The 18,057-nt window shown below is 42.4% G+C and overlaps 1 long non-coding RNA gene across 6 annotated transcripts in view; it reads right to left on the reverse strand.

Moving 5' to 3' along the window:
- Positions 1 to 18,057, reverse strand: part of LOC128104102 (uncharacterized) — a 133,195-nt gene that overhangs the window by 82,654 nt on the left and 32,484 nt on the right. For all 6 annotated transcript variants that reach the window (XR_008215872.1, XR_008215876.1, XR_008215870.1 and 3 more), the window contains one exon: positions 13,291 to 13,438. This is a non-coding gene — a long non-coding RNA (uncharacterized LOC128104102). The remainder of the gene's footprint in view (positions 1 to 13,290; positions 13,439 to 18,057) is intronic.

Here is an 18,057-nt window from a genome sequence, read left to right on the forward strand (position 1 = left end):
CCCCTTCCCAAATGGTATCCAAAAACTCAGACAGTCCTGTGACATCACAGTAATCAACTTTATCTTCAGAGACCCTAATACATCCCAAGAGTGGCAAATATTAGATCTTGGTTTCTTCCCCCATGAGTGGGAAGAATTAGAAGATGGAAGAAGACAGAACAAGATGTAAGCCTTTGGGTTTTAGAAGGCAATTTTACCATTTACAAAGCTAAGTGGTCTGACTAGAATAAGGAGCTTTGGCCAAAATGTCATAAATCATTTCAGTATTATCCCCACTACTCTGGTAAGTTATTCAACAGGGAAATAATGCATTGATCATTTATCTTCTATTTCAGGTATGTTTGACTTCTGCTAATCTTTACTCCAGAATATATTACCCTTTTCTTCCTGTGAAAAGTTGTGGAATTTGGCCCTTTTCGCTGGAACAACAATCATTTGATTTTTTTGTTGTTGTTGTTTTTGTTTTTCGAGATAGGGTTTCTCTGTGTAGCTTTGCGCCTTTCCTGGAACTCACTTGGTAGCCCAGGCTGGCCTCGAACTCACAGAGATCCACCTGGCTCTGCCTCCCGAGTGCTGGGATTAAAGGCGTGCGCCACCACCGCCCGGCAACAATCATTTGAACATCCGAGCCAAACAATGTGATACAGGCTACAGCAGATACAAACTCATTAATAAGGCCCCTCCCTTCTCTAAATATATTAAGTGGATATCAATTGCTTGGGGAGGAAGCTATACTGCTCTGGAGTATAGCTGCCCATAAGTTGTCCATGCTTCTGCTAAGCAACCCTTCAGCCACTGTTCTAAGAATAACCATAATAGACTCATTGGTTCACCAAGCTGGACTTAGGTAGAATTGTTTCTTTGGTCTGTAGTTGACCTCTCTGTCTGGGGTGGATAGAAACAGACTATCAAAAACAAAAGGTCATTAAACAACCTGGCACTTTGTCAAACACGTCTCCCCTTCTTTCTTCCAACTCTTTCCCATTAGATTCAACCACGTTTAATTGTCTCAAAGTTGTCAAACTGCCATCCATATTTCCCATTTAACTAAACACTATCCCTCTCTCTTCTCTTTAAAAAGTACTGTCAAGAATCAAAGTCTCTATTTCTTAACATCCTAAAATACTGTCTCCGGGCTGATTTCTTTCTTCCATGCACCACCCAACTCAACTACAATAATTGAATAAAGTAATCAAGAACTTCCATGCAATCCAATGGGCTCTGAATTTTTATTTTGTCATGTCAAAACATGCAACATTGGGCTATGGAAATGGAAGCCATGTTAAGGCTAGATGCAAGGATACAAGGGTCTTGTAATCCCAGCGTGCCTATGGGAAATGGGTGGCAGAGACAGTACAATCTCCAGAAGCCCCACAGGTCCATTAGCCTGCTACACACAGCAGCAATGAGACCAAGGCTCAAAAACAGTAGAAAGGCAGAAACCAGTATCTGAGGGTTATCCTTTGACCTCCACGTGTGTGCCTCACTCCCGTGTGAACACATAGAAGGCAGCATTACTTCTCAAGCCTTCTTATCCAAATCTCCTCTCTGCTTTTTTGACCTAACACTGATCCAACTTAATTTCCTGAATGATAATCTTTGTTTTTTTCCTGTGCACTCCTCTGCTACCCATCTCAAGAAATGTGGTTCTTTTCATGCATGCGCCTTCTGTTATTTCTGATTACATCAAACGTTGCTTGTTTTCGTTGGCTGTATTTTTCATATTAGACAGGAATCCCAAGCACATAAGAATAGAATAATTAATTTCATGTTCGAAAAACATTTTTCTCTCAGTGACTCAGTTAACATTAATTGCTGACATGATGTGATTAGAAAAAAAAAAGACAAAAGAATTCCCATGACTTCATCTTAACATCTAGATTTTGCAGTTTCAACTTTTATAGACCAAAAGGGGATATGAGTGACAAAGTTGGCGAGAACTTCTGAAAACTCTCTCCTGCATGAAAATGACAAGGCCACTGAAAAATGCCAAAAATTGACATTTGCAGAATACTGGAAATTAACCAAAGTCTTTCATCAATCCAGGGAGTACGTATTCAAGCAAAGAAGCAAGACTCACAGCATTTACAGCTGCCCTGTTCCCACACCCCCACCCTCAGCCCTCTGATAGCCTTGAAAGTGAGAACCCATCGAAACAGACTATATGACGCATGTGTATGTACTTGTATATAAAGGAAGAAAATGGGCAAAATGACACCAGGAATTGTTTATGGTTATATGCAAAGGTTAAAGGTCCAGTTTTGCATGTATGTAATCAAAAGTCTAAGTTGAGCATAGCTGTTACCTCTGTAGATGGCAAGAAAAGAAAAAGAAATATATTAGGTCAGTAATGGGGGATTGGCTGCAGCCGTAAGTTTTTAACTTGGGACAGGGAAAGAAGTAATAGTGGGAGGCGCCATTGAAGACAAAATCATGCTATGTGACCATGCCAGGTAAAATGACTTTTCTTTTATTGCATATGTTTTTCTACACACGTGAAACACTATAATAAGCTGGAAATGTGTATGTGTCTTACTCATGGCCCCAGCATGACGAGATGTACTTTCACTTCAGCTGTCCTGGATCTCACTCTGTAGACCAGGCTGGCCTCGAACTCACAGAGATCCGCCTGGCTCTGCCTCCCGAGTGCTGGGATTAAAGGCATGTGCCACTACCACCCAGCTAGGCACTAGGCCTTTTATATGATAGCCTATGTTTTCTGAGGAGGCACGGTCCCCCATTAGAGGGTAATTCCGTTTAAGACCCTTTTATATGTTTGTGTGTGTATCTTTTAGGAAGCTGCTACCACAGTAGGTTTCCATATGGCATTTCCCAGAGGTCATTAGTGTGAGATGTCCCTCCCTATACCCCCTCCTCTACTGAATGCTCCCATCTCCTACCCCATTTAACCCTTCCTGTTCCATGATTCCCTGCCACATGCATTCTATTCCCTTTCCTTGAAATCCCCTCATGGTCCCTTTTCCTGCCGTCTAGGGGCACTCCAACTTAAACACACATCTCTAAAGATTCAAAGATACATCACATGGGAAAGAGAATGTGTGACTTTAATCTTTCTGGGTCAGGGTTACCTCACCCAGAAAAATTATTTCCAGTTTGTTTTAGTCACTGTTCCATTGCTGTGACGAGTCACCATGACGACAGCAACTCTTAAAAAAAGAGAAAAAAAAAAAAACGCATTTAACTGGGGGCTGGCTTACAGTTCAGAGGTTTAGTTCATTATCATCATGGTGGGGAGCATGGTGGCTTGCAGGCAGGTGTTGGAGCAGTAGCTGAGAGCTACATCCTGATCTGTGGGCTGAGAGAGAGACTTTGGCTTGGCATGGGCTTTTCAAAGTTCAAAGCCCATTCCCAATGACACATTTCCTCCAACAAGGCCACACCTCCTAATCCTTTTAAATAGTGTCACTCCCTGGTGAGTAACCATTCAAATATATGAGCCTATGGGAGCCATTCTTATTCAAACCACCACACAGTTGCATCCATTTACCTGCAAATTTCATAGCTTCAGTTTTTCTTTACCGCTAAATAATATTTTACTGTGTATATAAACAACATTTTCATTATCCATTCATCAGTTGATGGACATCTAGATTGTTTCCATCTCCTGGCTATTGTGAGTAGAGCAGCTGTGAACATAAATGAGTAGGTATCTTTGTAGTTGGAAATAGAGCCCTTTAAGGATATGCTCAGGAGTGGGGGTATAGCTGAATCATATGGTGTACCTATTTCTAGATGTGGGGGAGTTTCCTCCCAAACCAAAGCCTCAACCAAAAAAAAATAAAATACAGTAAAAAAAAGTAAACCACAGGCTGATCTCCCCTGTGAACAGAGATGCAAAAATTCTCAGTAAAATGCCTGCAAACTAAATTCACAAACACAGCAAAAAGTTCATCTACCACAATCAAGTGGGCTCCCTCCCAGAGATGCAGGCATGGTTCAACATACATAAATCTCATAATAAATGCACTCTACCATGTAAATATATTGAAGGACAAAAACCACATGATCATCTCATTAGATACAAAAAGGGCTTTGGCAAAAATTTGACTATTTTAGATTACTACTCTATCCTTCCTGAGGCTGCCTCAGGTTAAATTCCTAGAGCTTCATTGCTGCCTGGAAACATGCTAATGACTCACCTCACAAGTGCAACACAACCCAACACACATTTGGAAACATGCTAATGACTCACCTCACAAGTGTAACACAACCAAACACACATTCACAAAGTATCTTTTATGAGCAAAACACTGTGTTAGACCCAAAAGATCAATAGATAAGCCTGATTAACTTCATTTTCCCCACTTATATAATTATTTATTAAACAATTAAATTTCAGATAACATTTTTAACAAATTTCTGTTACAAAAAAATTTCTAACTAAAATTGAGAGTTGCATAAAATGTTAAGAATGACTATGGGATGTGATAGTAAAGACCATTATCCAAATACTAAAACAGAGGCCTGGAGGATGCACTTGTACAGTCTACTTATATCTTATGAAGTGCCCTTTCTCTCAGCAATATTGCAAGTTCTAGCTCACAGACTGGAAATCAGGCTCATGAAGCATCAACAAAAGGGCTGTGCTACAGTTCAGCTGAGCTCGGATTCCAAAGCACATAATGTAAACCACACAATGCCCGAGAGATGGAGTTCTGTAAAGAAATCATCACAGAATGGAGTGAGCTGCTCAAGGCAGAAATGTAGTCAGTCAGCATTCTGAAAGGGCATGACAAAGCCAAGAAGTACCCATTTCACAGGATGTTAAGTGGGGATGGGGAGTAAATTCCATCTATAGTTTTGTGGGGGTTTTTTGGTTTTGTTGTTGTCTTTTTTATTTCTAGAATTTTCCATTTAATATTTTCAGTCCACAATTGACCTCTGGCAATTGAAATTACAGAAAATGAAACTGTAGCAAAGGGGACTGACTACTTGAGTCCTGCTCCACTCTGTAAAGGTTCGTGGGTCTCGGCCCAGTCACATGTGAGTGACTCTGGGAAGGATCCTAGGGTGGTGACATTCTCAGAAGTTAACAGGAATACCTCTGGGTCCATCTGACCTGAATTATTAATTATATGCTGACTGCAAAACATTTAAAAAGAACTGCAAACTAGAAAAAGAAATCTCTGAACATATTTAATGTAAATAAGTCCTTGAGATGGTACTTTTTACAAAAATCCTTTTTGTATGGGGGAAGGCAATAAGAAATTTCAGGAAATGATGACAATTACTTTTCAGTTTCAGTGAGAATGAGGAGAAATCCTGTCCCTTCTCCCTACATTGTGTAAAATCCATCCAGCATAAAGAACTGCCCAGCAAGAGGCAGCTCTGTCTCAGGTACCCAGAGGGAGGTGGCGCTCTTTACCTTGGGTGTGCCAAGCATCTCCCAGCTCCAAGGTGGCTCAGCCTAGGTGTGCAAAGTGTTCTCCAGCCACACAGTGTTTCTACCCTGCTCAAGCCATCTCTCTGCCCAGACCACTTTCTGATGACCTCCCTTCTCTCTTCCTTCTTTACTGCTCTCAAGACATGGGTGATACAGCTCAAGAATGTGTGTCACAGTGAGGGCAAACTCCCATCAACAGCGTGGTAGCGTGCACAGTGTGTCCACAGGAAAGCATACAGAGATGAAAGCAGATGTAGATCTTCCGTCCTTAAGGAATCTGTGCTGCGGTAGCGGGTAGCGGGCAGCCCTGGTGTGGTGCTGAGGATTCTGGGAGGGAGGGAACCACTCTCTTGCTAAGCTGTGGCAGTACAGACAGCAGGACCTTAGGAAGAGAACATGCTCCTCTCTCTCTCCTAGCGTGGCAAGTCACAGCAAGGCTGCAGGAGTCAACTTTCCTCAGCAAGTGAGTCCCGGGACCCGTCTGCGGACAACTCCGGTCCGTCCATCTCCGGGAAGACGCAGCGCAGCCGACTGCAGCTCAGCAGGATGGTAAAGTGCTGCCACGAGCAGTTGTTCCTTTCTGGCTGGTTCCCACATCACCTGACCCACCATATGGACATTCCAGAAAGCAGAAAGTGGTCCTATTTGCCAGGAGTAAAATCAGGAAAAGCCAGTTTCTACTAAAAGACATTACGGAGAAGGTGGGATGGCAAATCTCATCCAACACCAGAGAAAGTTTTAAGTATGTTTAATTTCAGGGGTTAAGGAGATGACTCAGTGAAGTGCTTGCCTTGCAAATATTAGTGTGGTGATATTTTGTTTGTGCTCTAATAAAGCTTGCCTAAAGATCGGAGAGACAAAGGAGCAAGACATAGCCACTTCTTACCTCGCCAACTCCTCAGCCTGAAAAGGGGGCCCAGCTCCTGTCTCTGTCCATCTTATCACGTCCTCTCTCCACCCAGCCATATCACTTCCTGTTTCCTCCTCCCAAGGGCTAGGATTGAAGGTGTATGCCCCCACTGCCTGGCCTCTATGGTTAACTAGTAGCTAGCTCTGCCCTTTGATCTTCAGGCAAGCTTTATTTGTCAGAGCACAAACAAAATATCACCACATGTTAAGACCCAAGTTCAAGCCCCAGCACCAGGTAAAAAACTGTGGTGTGTGTGCCTATAATCTCAGTCCAGGGAGACAGAGACAAGAGGATACTCTTGGGCTCACTGGCCAAAACAGTCTAGCCAAACTGGTGAGCATCAGGTCCCAGTGAGAGACCCTGTTTCAAAATACAATGAGATTCAGGGCAGTCCTCTGGATTTCAGAAGCACTGATACACAGTAAAATGATCTAACTTGAAGTTGATAACAGGCAGCATTTCACTTCTTCCCATCTCACCCAGCATTTTTAGACTATCCTTGAAGAGGAAGGGAAAAAAGAGAAGAGGGATTTCTAAACAACCCTACGCATCTATTCTTGATGGAGCATGTATATGGAGTGCTTTAAGTTTTCAGCTCTTGCTCTGCTGGGTCATAGTATTTGAAGTCAACCTTTCATTTCAAAGAACCTGGCATTTCAAAGACAAATGGGAAATTCCAGGCAGCCTAGTCTCACAGTTCGATGAACACCTATTTTTATGTGTGTGTGTGGTATAAATCATCCAAAGGTACTGAACTCAGAATCTATCTGATTTGAAGAATGTCGTAGCTCTAAAAGATGTCCCTTCAATTTCTCTATAAGAATTAAGTTTATATTACCCAGATATAACCTTTATTTTGTATTTATAATGTTTTCTACTGAAGTTAGAAAAGAGAGTTAACCAGATTCTTACAGCAAACATCAAAAGGATTTCATCTGCGCCTAGCGCCTCTCCTCCCTCTCCATGGACATCATCCGGCTAGATGGGATAAGGCAGTTTTCCATCCGGATTGGCATCAACCCCACCCACCCCTGGAGGAGTCTAGTTATTAAATTATTTTTTAAAGATTCATCTTCCCAAGTCTTTGGAGGCAGTACAGCTGGGAGTCATTAGCCTCAATCAGAGGGCAGCCAACAAAAGGAGGCTGCTGTGGCGGAACACTGCCTTTCAGTAGCAGCCATCTGGGCAGAGGGAACTGGGCTTAAACTCTGGAGGGTGGGGGCAGTTATTGGGATCTTGTTATATTTGGACTTGACTTCAGACCCTAAAGGAAAAATGTCTTTCCTGTGGTTTGCTTTCTGGAAGTGGGAGCACGAGATAGCAGTAGCAAGCTAACGGACCTCCCTCGGGGCTGTGGTAGTCCAAACAGACCAAGAGTCTGAACATAAAAGGCAGACACGAGCTGGCAGAGGGCCTTGCCAATTTATGACTTGGAGTCTCTAAAAAGATGCTTTCCTTGCAGGGAGCTGTCTCCTTCCGTTGCCCTGCCTCTGCTTTTCCCAGAGATAAGCACATCTTTTCCACACCAGCAAAGAACTCTATGCTTGTCCTTTATCTTCTGCACAGAGAGTGGCCACCTGGGTCATGCTTCACAATGAGGGAAGCCGACGGATTTCCATTCTGGAGTCGCTGGCTCTCGGAGGATGTTGAAAATACAAGGTGTTGAGTAAGAACAAGAGTACCCTGTGAGGCTAGGCCCGGTTCTGCCTCGTCCTGACTGACACCTCAGAGACCAAGTCAGCTCTCAGCCTCAGCTCCCACATCTGCCAAATAAGGATCGGAAGGGGGCCCCAGGAAAGTGGCCCAGAGAATTCATGAAGGTGCATGTGAAGCACCCCAGGCACACAGGTAGCGTTCAATAATCAGCAATTATGTTTATGTGTATTATTAGATTTCTTTATGTAAAACTTAATAAAGTTAGAAAAACTCTGCCAGGCAGTGGTGGTACACATCTTTAATCCCAGCACTCAGGAGGCAGAGGCCAGCAGATCTCTGAGTTCGAGGCCAGCCTGTAGAGTGAGTTCCAGGATATCCAAGGCAACACAGAGAAACCCTGTCTCAGAAAACCAAAAAACAAAAACAAAAAGTAGAAAAACTCCCCAATACCTTTCAAGGTTATTAGAGGAAGAAATTTTTAAAAATGGTTCATGCTTGTTCCTATAGGTGGAGCCAAACACTACCTATAGATACGTGCGTGTGAGCCTCACAGGATTTTAATACCTCTGTTGGTGTAGAACACATTTTCTCTCTCAGTTCCTCTATTGACAGAGACCTGGGCTAATTCCATAATGGAGCCACAGTGACTAATGCTGTGACGCACGCAGGTCTCTCTGTGATGTGTCAATCAGACTTCTTGTCACTAATGATAGGCATGGGGATGGGAGGGCAGCAGGTAAGTCATGAATTAGAAGAATAATGTACATATTTATGAACTATAAAATATAAATATAAGCCATTCTATGTATACCCTTGCTAGTGAATAGTGCTGCTCAGACACAGGTGTGGGCCACATTTAGTGAATAGTGCTGCTCAGACACAGGTGTGGGCCACATTTAGTGAATAGTACTGTTCAGACACAGGTGTGGGCCACATTTAGTGAATAGTGCTGCTCAGACACAGGTGTGGGCCACATTTAGTGAATAGTGCTGCTCAGACACAGGTGTGGGCCACAGTAAAGAGTGAGGGTGTTGATAGTGAGTCAGTTCAATAATGAACACCTCTGAGGAACCAATACCACAAATTAAACTCCAGATAAGACTTTACAGATGACAGAGATTTTAGATGTATCTTATCATTCTTAATCTCAATCAAAGCCAGATAATAAAATACAGAATAATTTAATTGGAGCACTGATAAAGATTAATAAGCACATGAAACTTTTCATACCTGAAAGAAATAGAGCTCTTCATGGAATTCCTGATTTCCCCTTCCACAAGCTCCCTTTCTATTCCATTCAGTTGGTTAAATGGACTCTAGAGCCCTTCGATACACTTGCCAATAGCCCATAGGTTGTTAAAGGAAGGAAAAGATGTCCAGAGAGAGGCCAAGGAAGACATATCAGAGTAGGAGAGGCAGAATCTGCTTTTCAGACAGACAGACAGACAGACAGAAGCGCATGAGACACATATGTGCGCGCGCGCGCGCACACACACACACACACACACACACACACACACACACACACACACACATTAAGGAGCCAACAGTAAAACACTTTTACTAGTACCAATGGAGGCAGGGTATCAAGAGCAGTAGTAAGCTGGGACCAGCCAAGGAACACTGTCCAGAAAATATGGAGGGTAGGGTAGTGTTGAGTTGTGTTGAAGAACATCCTCAAAGCCACTAGGAAGAGTTCTGTGACCCAGAGCCTCCGAGAGAATTAGACCAAAGGTTGTGGAAGCTGTTTCATCAAGCTCTCTAGCAAATAATTATATCAGGAAAGAACAAAGGAGAGCAGGGTGCTGGGGAAGGAGAAAGGGATCAGATTCCCATTACCTGACTTCAGAGATAACTTCCAGAAAGCAGGTCTCAAGACACAGGGTCAAAACATAGATAAGAAACCTCTTTCTACAGCTTGTATCCTAAAGAGTCTATATTTGGGCCAATCCTGAAGCTGATGAGGTTAAGAAATATTTATGTTAGAAGATTTGCATGTCAAACACTGTTTTCCTCTTCTTGGTTTCAGGGCAGCCAGACAGAAGAAATTGGGTGTAATTAAATATAAAAAGTATCAATTAGCACTGATTCTCCCATCCGCAGAGAGAAATGACCAATTGGGAACGGGTGATCCAATCCCCTCCCCCAGGCTTCCAGAGGAATCAGAAACCCAGACTCCAGCCCACCTAATTTCACAAGCAGAATTCCGAGTAAATGTTTCTCAGACAGACACTTGGCAGACCATTACAGAGTCTAACACAATGATGATCGACGTCACAAATTTGAAAGTTTTGAATGGTGTGAAGTAGTCAGTCCTGAGTGGCACTTCACTACTACCTGACGCTATATATGTAAGACCTTTGTACCAGAAAGAAAGATGCATGGTCACAGGGCGGAACAAACACACTTAGTCCCAATTCTACACCCATCAGTTTTTACCAATACATTCATTCTTCTTTTCCCAATGAGCTCACGTCCTAGTGTGGAAAGGGATATTCTGAGATGCTAGCTGTCTTCAGTCATCTTCAGCAGGTCCCGCTGACACCCCTGTCACCCCATCCATCCTGTTTCTTTCTGTGTCTGTTCATCAAGGGTCACTTTCTGCATCTACAGCATCAGAGCTCTGGGGTGGTTCTCCCAGAACAAAGGTCTGTGGAATTTTTAGTTGGATTCAGTTCCCTTCCACTTTTCTCTAGTCCTAGTACCCGTCCATCTCCAACAGATGCGCATATGCAGCCTTTGAGAATATTCTAAGAGTAAGGTAAATATTACTCTCCCTCCCCTTCTTTGTGTATGTGTGTGTGTGTGTGTGTGTGTGTGTGTGTGTGTGTGTGTGTGTACCTTTGTGTCTGTGTGTGTAGGTCTGTGTGTGTATCTGTGTATATATCTGTATGTCTGTGTGTCTGTGTATGTCTGTATCTGTGTGTGCCTGTGTGTCTGTGTATGTCTGTGTCTATGTATGTATCTGTGTGTGTCTGTGTATCTGTGTGTGCCTGTATATCTGAGTATGTCTGGGTCTGTATGTGTATCTGTGTGTATCTGTGTATGTCTGTGTATGTCTGATTGTTTCTGTGTGTGTGTCTGTTCATGTGTTTTATGTAGTTTCACATATAAGAATCCATGATGAGAGCACTTTGCGTGGATTCTCCTGTATGACGTAGCCTCTGCTGTTAAATTCCCATCTTAGAGATGAGAAAAGATAAGTCTAAGAACCAAAGTATTTCTATTCTGAAAGCTGCAGTTGGCTCTGGGGCCCACACTCTACTCCTGAAACTTGATCATTTCCATTAACCTGCAATTCAATTTTGCTTATTTTTATTCTACCTACTCCAATCTCCCTAGTGAACTTTGCATTTCAATTAATATTCCTTCCAGCCCTGGGATTTCTACTTCATTTTATGTCTCATATATCTTTCTTGATACCTATTTTCTTCGGTCATTGTTTTCTCTGTTTTCTGTTTCCTCTCAGCTCTTTGAGCATCTTTTAGACAGTGACTTTAAAGCCTTTGTCTAGTACATCTGCCATTGGGTCTTGGGGGTGGTGTTTTCTGGGGTTTGTTCTTGTTTCTTTTTTTTGTCTTTGGATGGTTTTTCACTTGTTTGACAGTCCATACTTTTCTATATTTGAATTAAATAACATGGCACCTTGGAAATCAGGTCCTTCTTCTCTCCCACAGTGTGATTGTCCTTTTGTTTTTATTTTTGATTGTTCTAGACTCTCTCTGTATTAAAGACCAACTAAAATGAAAACATGAGATCTTCTCGGGCCTTTTCGGATCTTTTATCCTTTCCCTGGGTAAGTGTGTAATTTTTTTAATTTCTTCTATGTATGTAGCTTTTAAAGTGAAGGGGGAAAGTGGATGATGTTCCTTAAAATCACCTGGAAGTCATTCCAGTGAGGGATTGGAGACTCGCAACAATGTGGGTAAGTACACTGGGTTCCCACACTGATTCCCAGAAGATGCCTTGGAGCTGTTGCAGGAACACAGCAAACTGCCTATCAGAGGCCACTGTGCCAAGGGCTGAAATTGAGCAGAATTAACCACAGTTTGCCAGATAAGCCTTCCACTGGATGTTGCAAGCCTTAGAAATCAGATATTAGAGCTAAAAACCAGTTGCATCAGACAAATTCTGCCAGAGAACTGCAGTGTGGGTAGAAAGAAAACCAGTGTTCTCTGGTCTGCCACCATCCCATCTGTCAAGTTAGCGCTTTGTGTTAATATTGGTAAGTTTTCCCTATATGAAAACTTTTTAAAAGTCTTTGCCTTCAAAATATAGACCCTATATAGGACAAGAAATGAACTGAAAGATTAACTTTTTTTTTTTTTTTTTTTACAAAATTTCCCGAGTTCAAGTCACAATATTAAAAAGATAATAAACAAGACAGTTCAACAAAATTTTAGTTTGATACTTGGGTTTCTGAAAAATGGTTAGGCACAATAAATACAAAGCATTTTATAAAAAGGGGGGAGGTAGAAATTCCTGTTCAGGCTTTAGAAATCGAAATTTTTATCAGGGAGAAAACAGATATATAACGAGGGGGTCACTGTTACCGAAAGGTCTCTGGGATCTGTGTGCTGAGAAGACTTACCATAACAATCACCAAAGTTAGAGTGGCAAGTGCAATCAAAAAGGTTCAAAATAAAACCAAGAGGTTTGCTAGGATGCTAACGCCTTGCCCCATGCTAACTAAAATCATTGGGCATCCAGATGAGTCAAAAGGTGCAGAGGCTGATGTTAGGGAGGATCTTTCAGTCATTGCTCGGCTTTACCCAGTGAGATCACCCAGCCTATTCTGGAGAACTGAGTTAAAATACTTTAGGTATTGAAGTGCCTGGTCAAATGGTAACTTGGCTGCTCCCAGGGTATTTTCTCCTAACCCCACTGTCAACTGATTGAAAGGACTGAAGATTCAAAAGTCTAATATGCCGCCACCCCAGGGTGTGTAAGTTGCTATGAACAAAGAACATGCCAGTTCATCTTTGCCTAGCACCAGGCACAGCTGGAGGGAAAGAAAAGGAAACCCATTTTAAAGCATTTTAAATCTACTCTCTATTCCAGACTGGGAAGCTGCTCGGTATAGGATCTGAAATATGCTTACTTTAACCCATCTTTGTTGACACAGCCACAAACTTCAGCAAATACTGAAGCCAGACTCAACCAGAGTTCTCATAAACTTTCATATGTGAGCAAAATCCCCCCTTCATTTTTGCCTAACGTTCATCTGCTGTAATTTTTGCCAAGTTCTAAAAAGGAAATCTTCAAGCATTTTCTATTCTATATTTTACACTTAAAAAAAAGCCAATTGGACAGCACTTACCCATTTCAAGCGCTAGTACATGTTGCCTCTTCCTTCTCTCAAAAGCCTTTTTCCACAGTCATCATTTGTATTATATTTCACAAGCAGGCCTCCTAACCCACGGGACCTTCTCTGGCTACAAAAGTATTCAGAATTATAGGAGTTGCACCTGCAGAAGAAAGAGAAGCCAAAGTCTCAGGTTGTGGGACAAGGAAGATCTGGTTTTACAAAGAGCCTTAGGTGTGTGCATGCTTGGCTGTCCTTACACCAAGAGTTCATGCTCTCTGAGCTTTGTCATTCGATCAAGTCTCCAGGCTGGTGTCATGAATACTGCTAGGATTCTGAGCCTTTTATTTCTCATACTGAAATCCAATTTCTGGAAAATTCTCTGCACATCAGCATCCTTGTCAATCAATCTGGGCAATACCTTTCTCCACTAGAAAGCTTAGTCGTTGGTCCCTCCCTTTTTAGATCCAGCCTCGATAATCATGTGTTCAATACCCTGCACAGCTTGGCCTCGGTGAGCACATTCCTGAGACCTGTTCCCTCTCCACTCTCTTCTCCCACTAGGGATACAGCCCTGACTGCTTACCCTCAAATATTCCCTCCTGTACTATATCAATTCTAATTCTCTCTCTCTCTCTCTCTCTCTCTCTCTCTCTCTCTCTCTCTCTCTCTCTGTGTGTGTGTGTGTGTGTGTGTGTGTGTGTGTGTGTGTTCATGTGTATATATGTGTGTATGCATGTGGAAACTTGAAGTCTACCCCACTCACAATGAGCTTCTCTTTCTGGATCAATTTCTTTCCACCTGTACAGCTCATATCTAGTGCCTGTAGTACCCAATCCATCAAGACTTCTCTGTGTCCTCCAGTATTAACTTCTCCTTCTTCCTGTCTACACCTTCCTCTTGGAATGTTTCACATCTTTGCAGTGTTAGAGCCATTACATACGTTGGCACCTTCTCTGTCAACTGAGAAATCTCAGTTGACTCATATTTCTGCTCCCCATAATCTCTACTCCCAGTCTCTGCTTTCAAAAGATGGTCATTATGCATTTCTTGGGTTAATAATAAAGCATATAAATTCACTGTTATGCCGATCTCTCTTTGTATAAAAATGAGCATATAAAGGGGGGGACATTTTTGCTAGCCAGCTTGAGATCATCTGAGGACAAGAAGAAAGCAAATATTTACTGAGAAACTAACAAGGTCACAGAGAAGTATCAATAAGGAAACAGGTGCACTGAAATCTTCCAGCTTCCTGACTAAGATCATTAAACTTTTCTATTCCAGATTTCACCACAGCATTTTATTATGGATTAATATGGAATCAAGCTTGTTATTGAAACCTCTGTGGCAAACAGTGTGTGTGTGTGTGTGTGTGTGTGTTTCAGCTAGCCTTCCAGGTGGTGATGGTCCATCTTCATCATCAATGTAACTGGGTTTAGAATCATCTAGGAGACACATCTTTTGGTGTGTTTGTGAGGACATTTCCAGAGGGGTTTAATTGAGGTGGAAAGAATCATACTGAACATGGGTGGCACCATCCCCCAGGCTGGAATCCTGGAAAGTGTAAAACAGAACATCAATGTTCATCTCTCTCATTCCTGACAGTAGGCATGTGACCATCTGTACATGTTGCTATGGCCATCCTTTCTCTGCCATGACAGATTGTATCTTCAGACTGTGAGACCAGAAGAACCCTTCCTTCCTTCCTCCCTTCCTACTTTCCTTCCTTCTTTTTCCTTCTTTCCTTCCTTCCTTCTTTCCTTCCTTCTTTTCTTCCTTCCTTCTTCCCTCCCTTCCTACTTTCCTTCCTTCCTTCTTCCCTTCCTTTTTCCTTCTTTCCTTCCTTCCTTCTTCCCTTCCTTTTCCTTCTTTCCTTCTTCCCTTCCTTTTCCTTCCTTCCTTCTTCCCTTCCTTTTCCTTTCTTCCTTCCTTCCTTCCTTCTTTTCTTCCTTCCTTTCTTAAGTGCTGTTGTGAGAGTTTTGTCACAGCAGTGAATCAGTAACTCATACACACTCATGTTCTAGTGACTCCATTCTTAGCATGGTTCCTCTGCTCAGCTCACTCAGAATTCCATAAGGATCACTCTCTTCCTGTAACAGTTGAGACACTGTCAGCCCCTCTGGACTCTGGATAACTTGAACAACTTCTGTTTCCCTCTCCCTCTTCTGTCAACCTCTCCCTGGTACTTATTATTACAACCATTAATGGGAAAGGAAGAAGCCTAAAAACTTAGATGAAATGTCAACCTAGAAGTCAGATAAAAAATAAGTTTACTTTCATGAGACTCTTGCAAGATTACCCACTCCTACATAATAACAATGGTTGCTAGGAATATTCTCTGCCTTGTTAGAAAACAAACCCTTTTCATCATCACTATGACTTCTCAAGTTTTACAAATCTGTTTCCTTCCACCTGTGTAGTCAAGTACCCAAGAAAGGAGTCTGATTGGAGAAGTTGCATTTAAAGTATGGAGGACCGCGGCACTCTCAAGATCCCAGTCCAGATCTCACAGTCCACAAGGCCTTCTGTAATCTGGCCCTCCATCCCCTCACATCCTTGAGCATCTGGCACATGGAAAAGCTCTCCCACCTCTCAACACACTGGACATCTTCTCTGCTTTCACATTTCTCAGATCTGATGCTCTTTCCCCTTCTCTGCTAAATAAAGCCATTCAGCATTTTACTTCAGCAGATTCCCCTGAGTCATGACCACAAGAGTCATTTGTCCCACATTCGACTCTAGATGGACTGAGGTACCACGCTGCACCTCTGGAACAAGCAGCACCCATGAGGATGAAGATTTATCCATCTCTTCTCTCTTGAAATTAGCAGGGTACCTGACACATCCTTGTTAGACTCAAGTCTGTCCTCCTGCCTCTGTGGTACAGGATTTCCATCTTGAAGTGTCTATTCCTGCCACAGATAAGAATTCCCAAAGCTTGCCTTCATGGAGGTGGGGCCATTGAGGTAGCATTACCTACAATGCATGTGCAGAAATACTGTTTGCACTTAGAGCCCAGTTGCTTAGGGAATGGCTGGTTTCTCATCCTCTCCTTCCTTTTGCACCCACTGGAAGCAGAGGATTCTGGGGCCTGACCACAGAATGAGAAGAGCCTGAGTCCTTGAACCACTGTATGGAAGAAGGCATCCCACCACCTGACTGTTGCCTAGGCAACAAGAAAACTCGTGTTGCGTTAAGTCTCTAAAACCTGGGCCCTTTTGTTACAGAAGCTTGATCACAAATAAGACATATTATCAACACACATGTTATTTAATTCTGTGGGGTAAACATGCTCATTCTTGTCCTTCTAAGTTCTGGTCATAATGTATGGGTCATACAGGAGGGAAAAAAGAGGCTAGGAAGGAAAGCTGAACAGAGAGGAAGGAAAGAGGACACATGTGATGCAGAATTACAGACAGACGACACCTCAGATATAATCTGCTCAAGTCCTCACTGTCAGCCAAGCAGACTGTAACCAGTCACCCATTTTGTCACTGTCCATCGCACCCCATGCAGACATTCTTGGAGATATAGCAGACATTCAACAAATATAGGCTAATTTTTGGCAGATGAAATTATGAATATGATGCCTTTGAATCCCCATAAAATAATACTAAAAAGTAAAATCTCCCTAAACCTAGAGATTATGATATTTTGATAAGTATAAAATAATCTCTTTCTAGAAAGCAAATTACATAAGTAAGACACAGGACCACACAACGTATGCCAGAATGCTTAGAAAGTGCCAGTGTCCATGGAATCTCTGTTACCTGCAAACTTTCTCTTAAAATAAGAGTGCAACAAATAAACAGAAACCATTACTTGTAATTAAAGATCTTAAATTTAATGTATGGCTCTATATCAGATAAAAGGTGGCATTTTCTCCACTTATTATCTTAATCTCCAAAACTAGCCACTAATTCCAGCAAGAACATTTAGAAAAATCTTCAGAATACATTTTTAAAGAGGAAGGGAAGGAAGGATAGAGAAATTTCTTTTTAAAAAATTCAACTTCCCTGTCAGGTAAAGGGAGAAGAGACCACATGTGGTGAAGGGGCCAATTTAAGCCACATCCTATAGTCCGATGGTCCAATTATCACAGCATATATAAATAATGCTAAATTTCCCCGGGTCCTGCTGATCCTACAGCAGCTCAGTGCTTCTGTTTATCTCTAAGCCATTACCCAGTTGTACAGTAAATCTGCATTTCCAAGATGGTCTAAAATAGCAACCCATGCCGGCTAAATTTGTTTTGGGACATATCAGGCAACAGCTAGAAATTTTTAAATGACCAACTTGCATTCCACCAAGGCACTGAATGAATTGATTAGGAAAAAGCTAAAAATTGAGCAGTATTTTTTGGAGTAGGCTAAGGTTAGTGCTGCCAAGGAAAAATATGTAACTACCAAGAGAACGGCCATCAATTGCAGCTGATTTTCAAACAGAACATTGACACAAAAACTGGTATTCAATGAGGAGTGATGACTTATTTTTCCCCCTCTAGATGCCCCTTTCTAGCCAGGCCAGTGATAAAATTGAGGCATCAGCCACAGACTCAAACTCATTGTAATAAAATTGTGATAGGGAATGGCGGAGTGCTCCACCAGCCAGGGGGTTCCTCCTCAGTTCCGACCACCTTTGATTGCGAGGCCGGCATGGCACACGTGCTGTGCACAGGGCTAACGTTCAGTGGACCGATCGTCGTGATGGATTGGTTTCTGACAGAGTGTGTGTGGCTGCCTGTGTGAAGAGGGCTCTCCGGAGAGACAAGCCTAGCTATTG

The sequence above is a fragment of the Peromyscus californicus genome, unplaced genomic scaffold (assembly GCF_007827085.1).
Source record: "Peromyscus californicus insignis strain IS unplaced genomic scaffold, ASM782708v3 Scaffold_8__1_contigs__length_139910024, whole genome shotgun sequence".
NCBI classification, from domain to species: domain Eukaryota; kingdom Metazoa; phylum Chordata; class Mammalia; order Rodentia; family Cricetidae; genus Peromyscus; species Peromyscus californicus.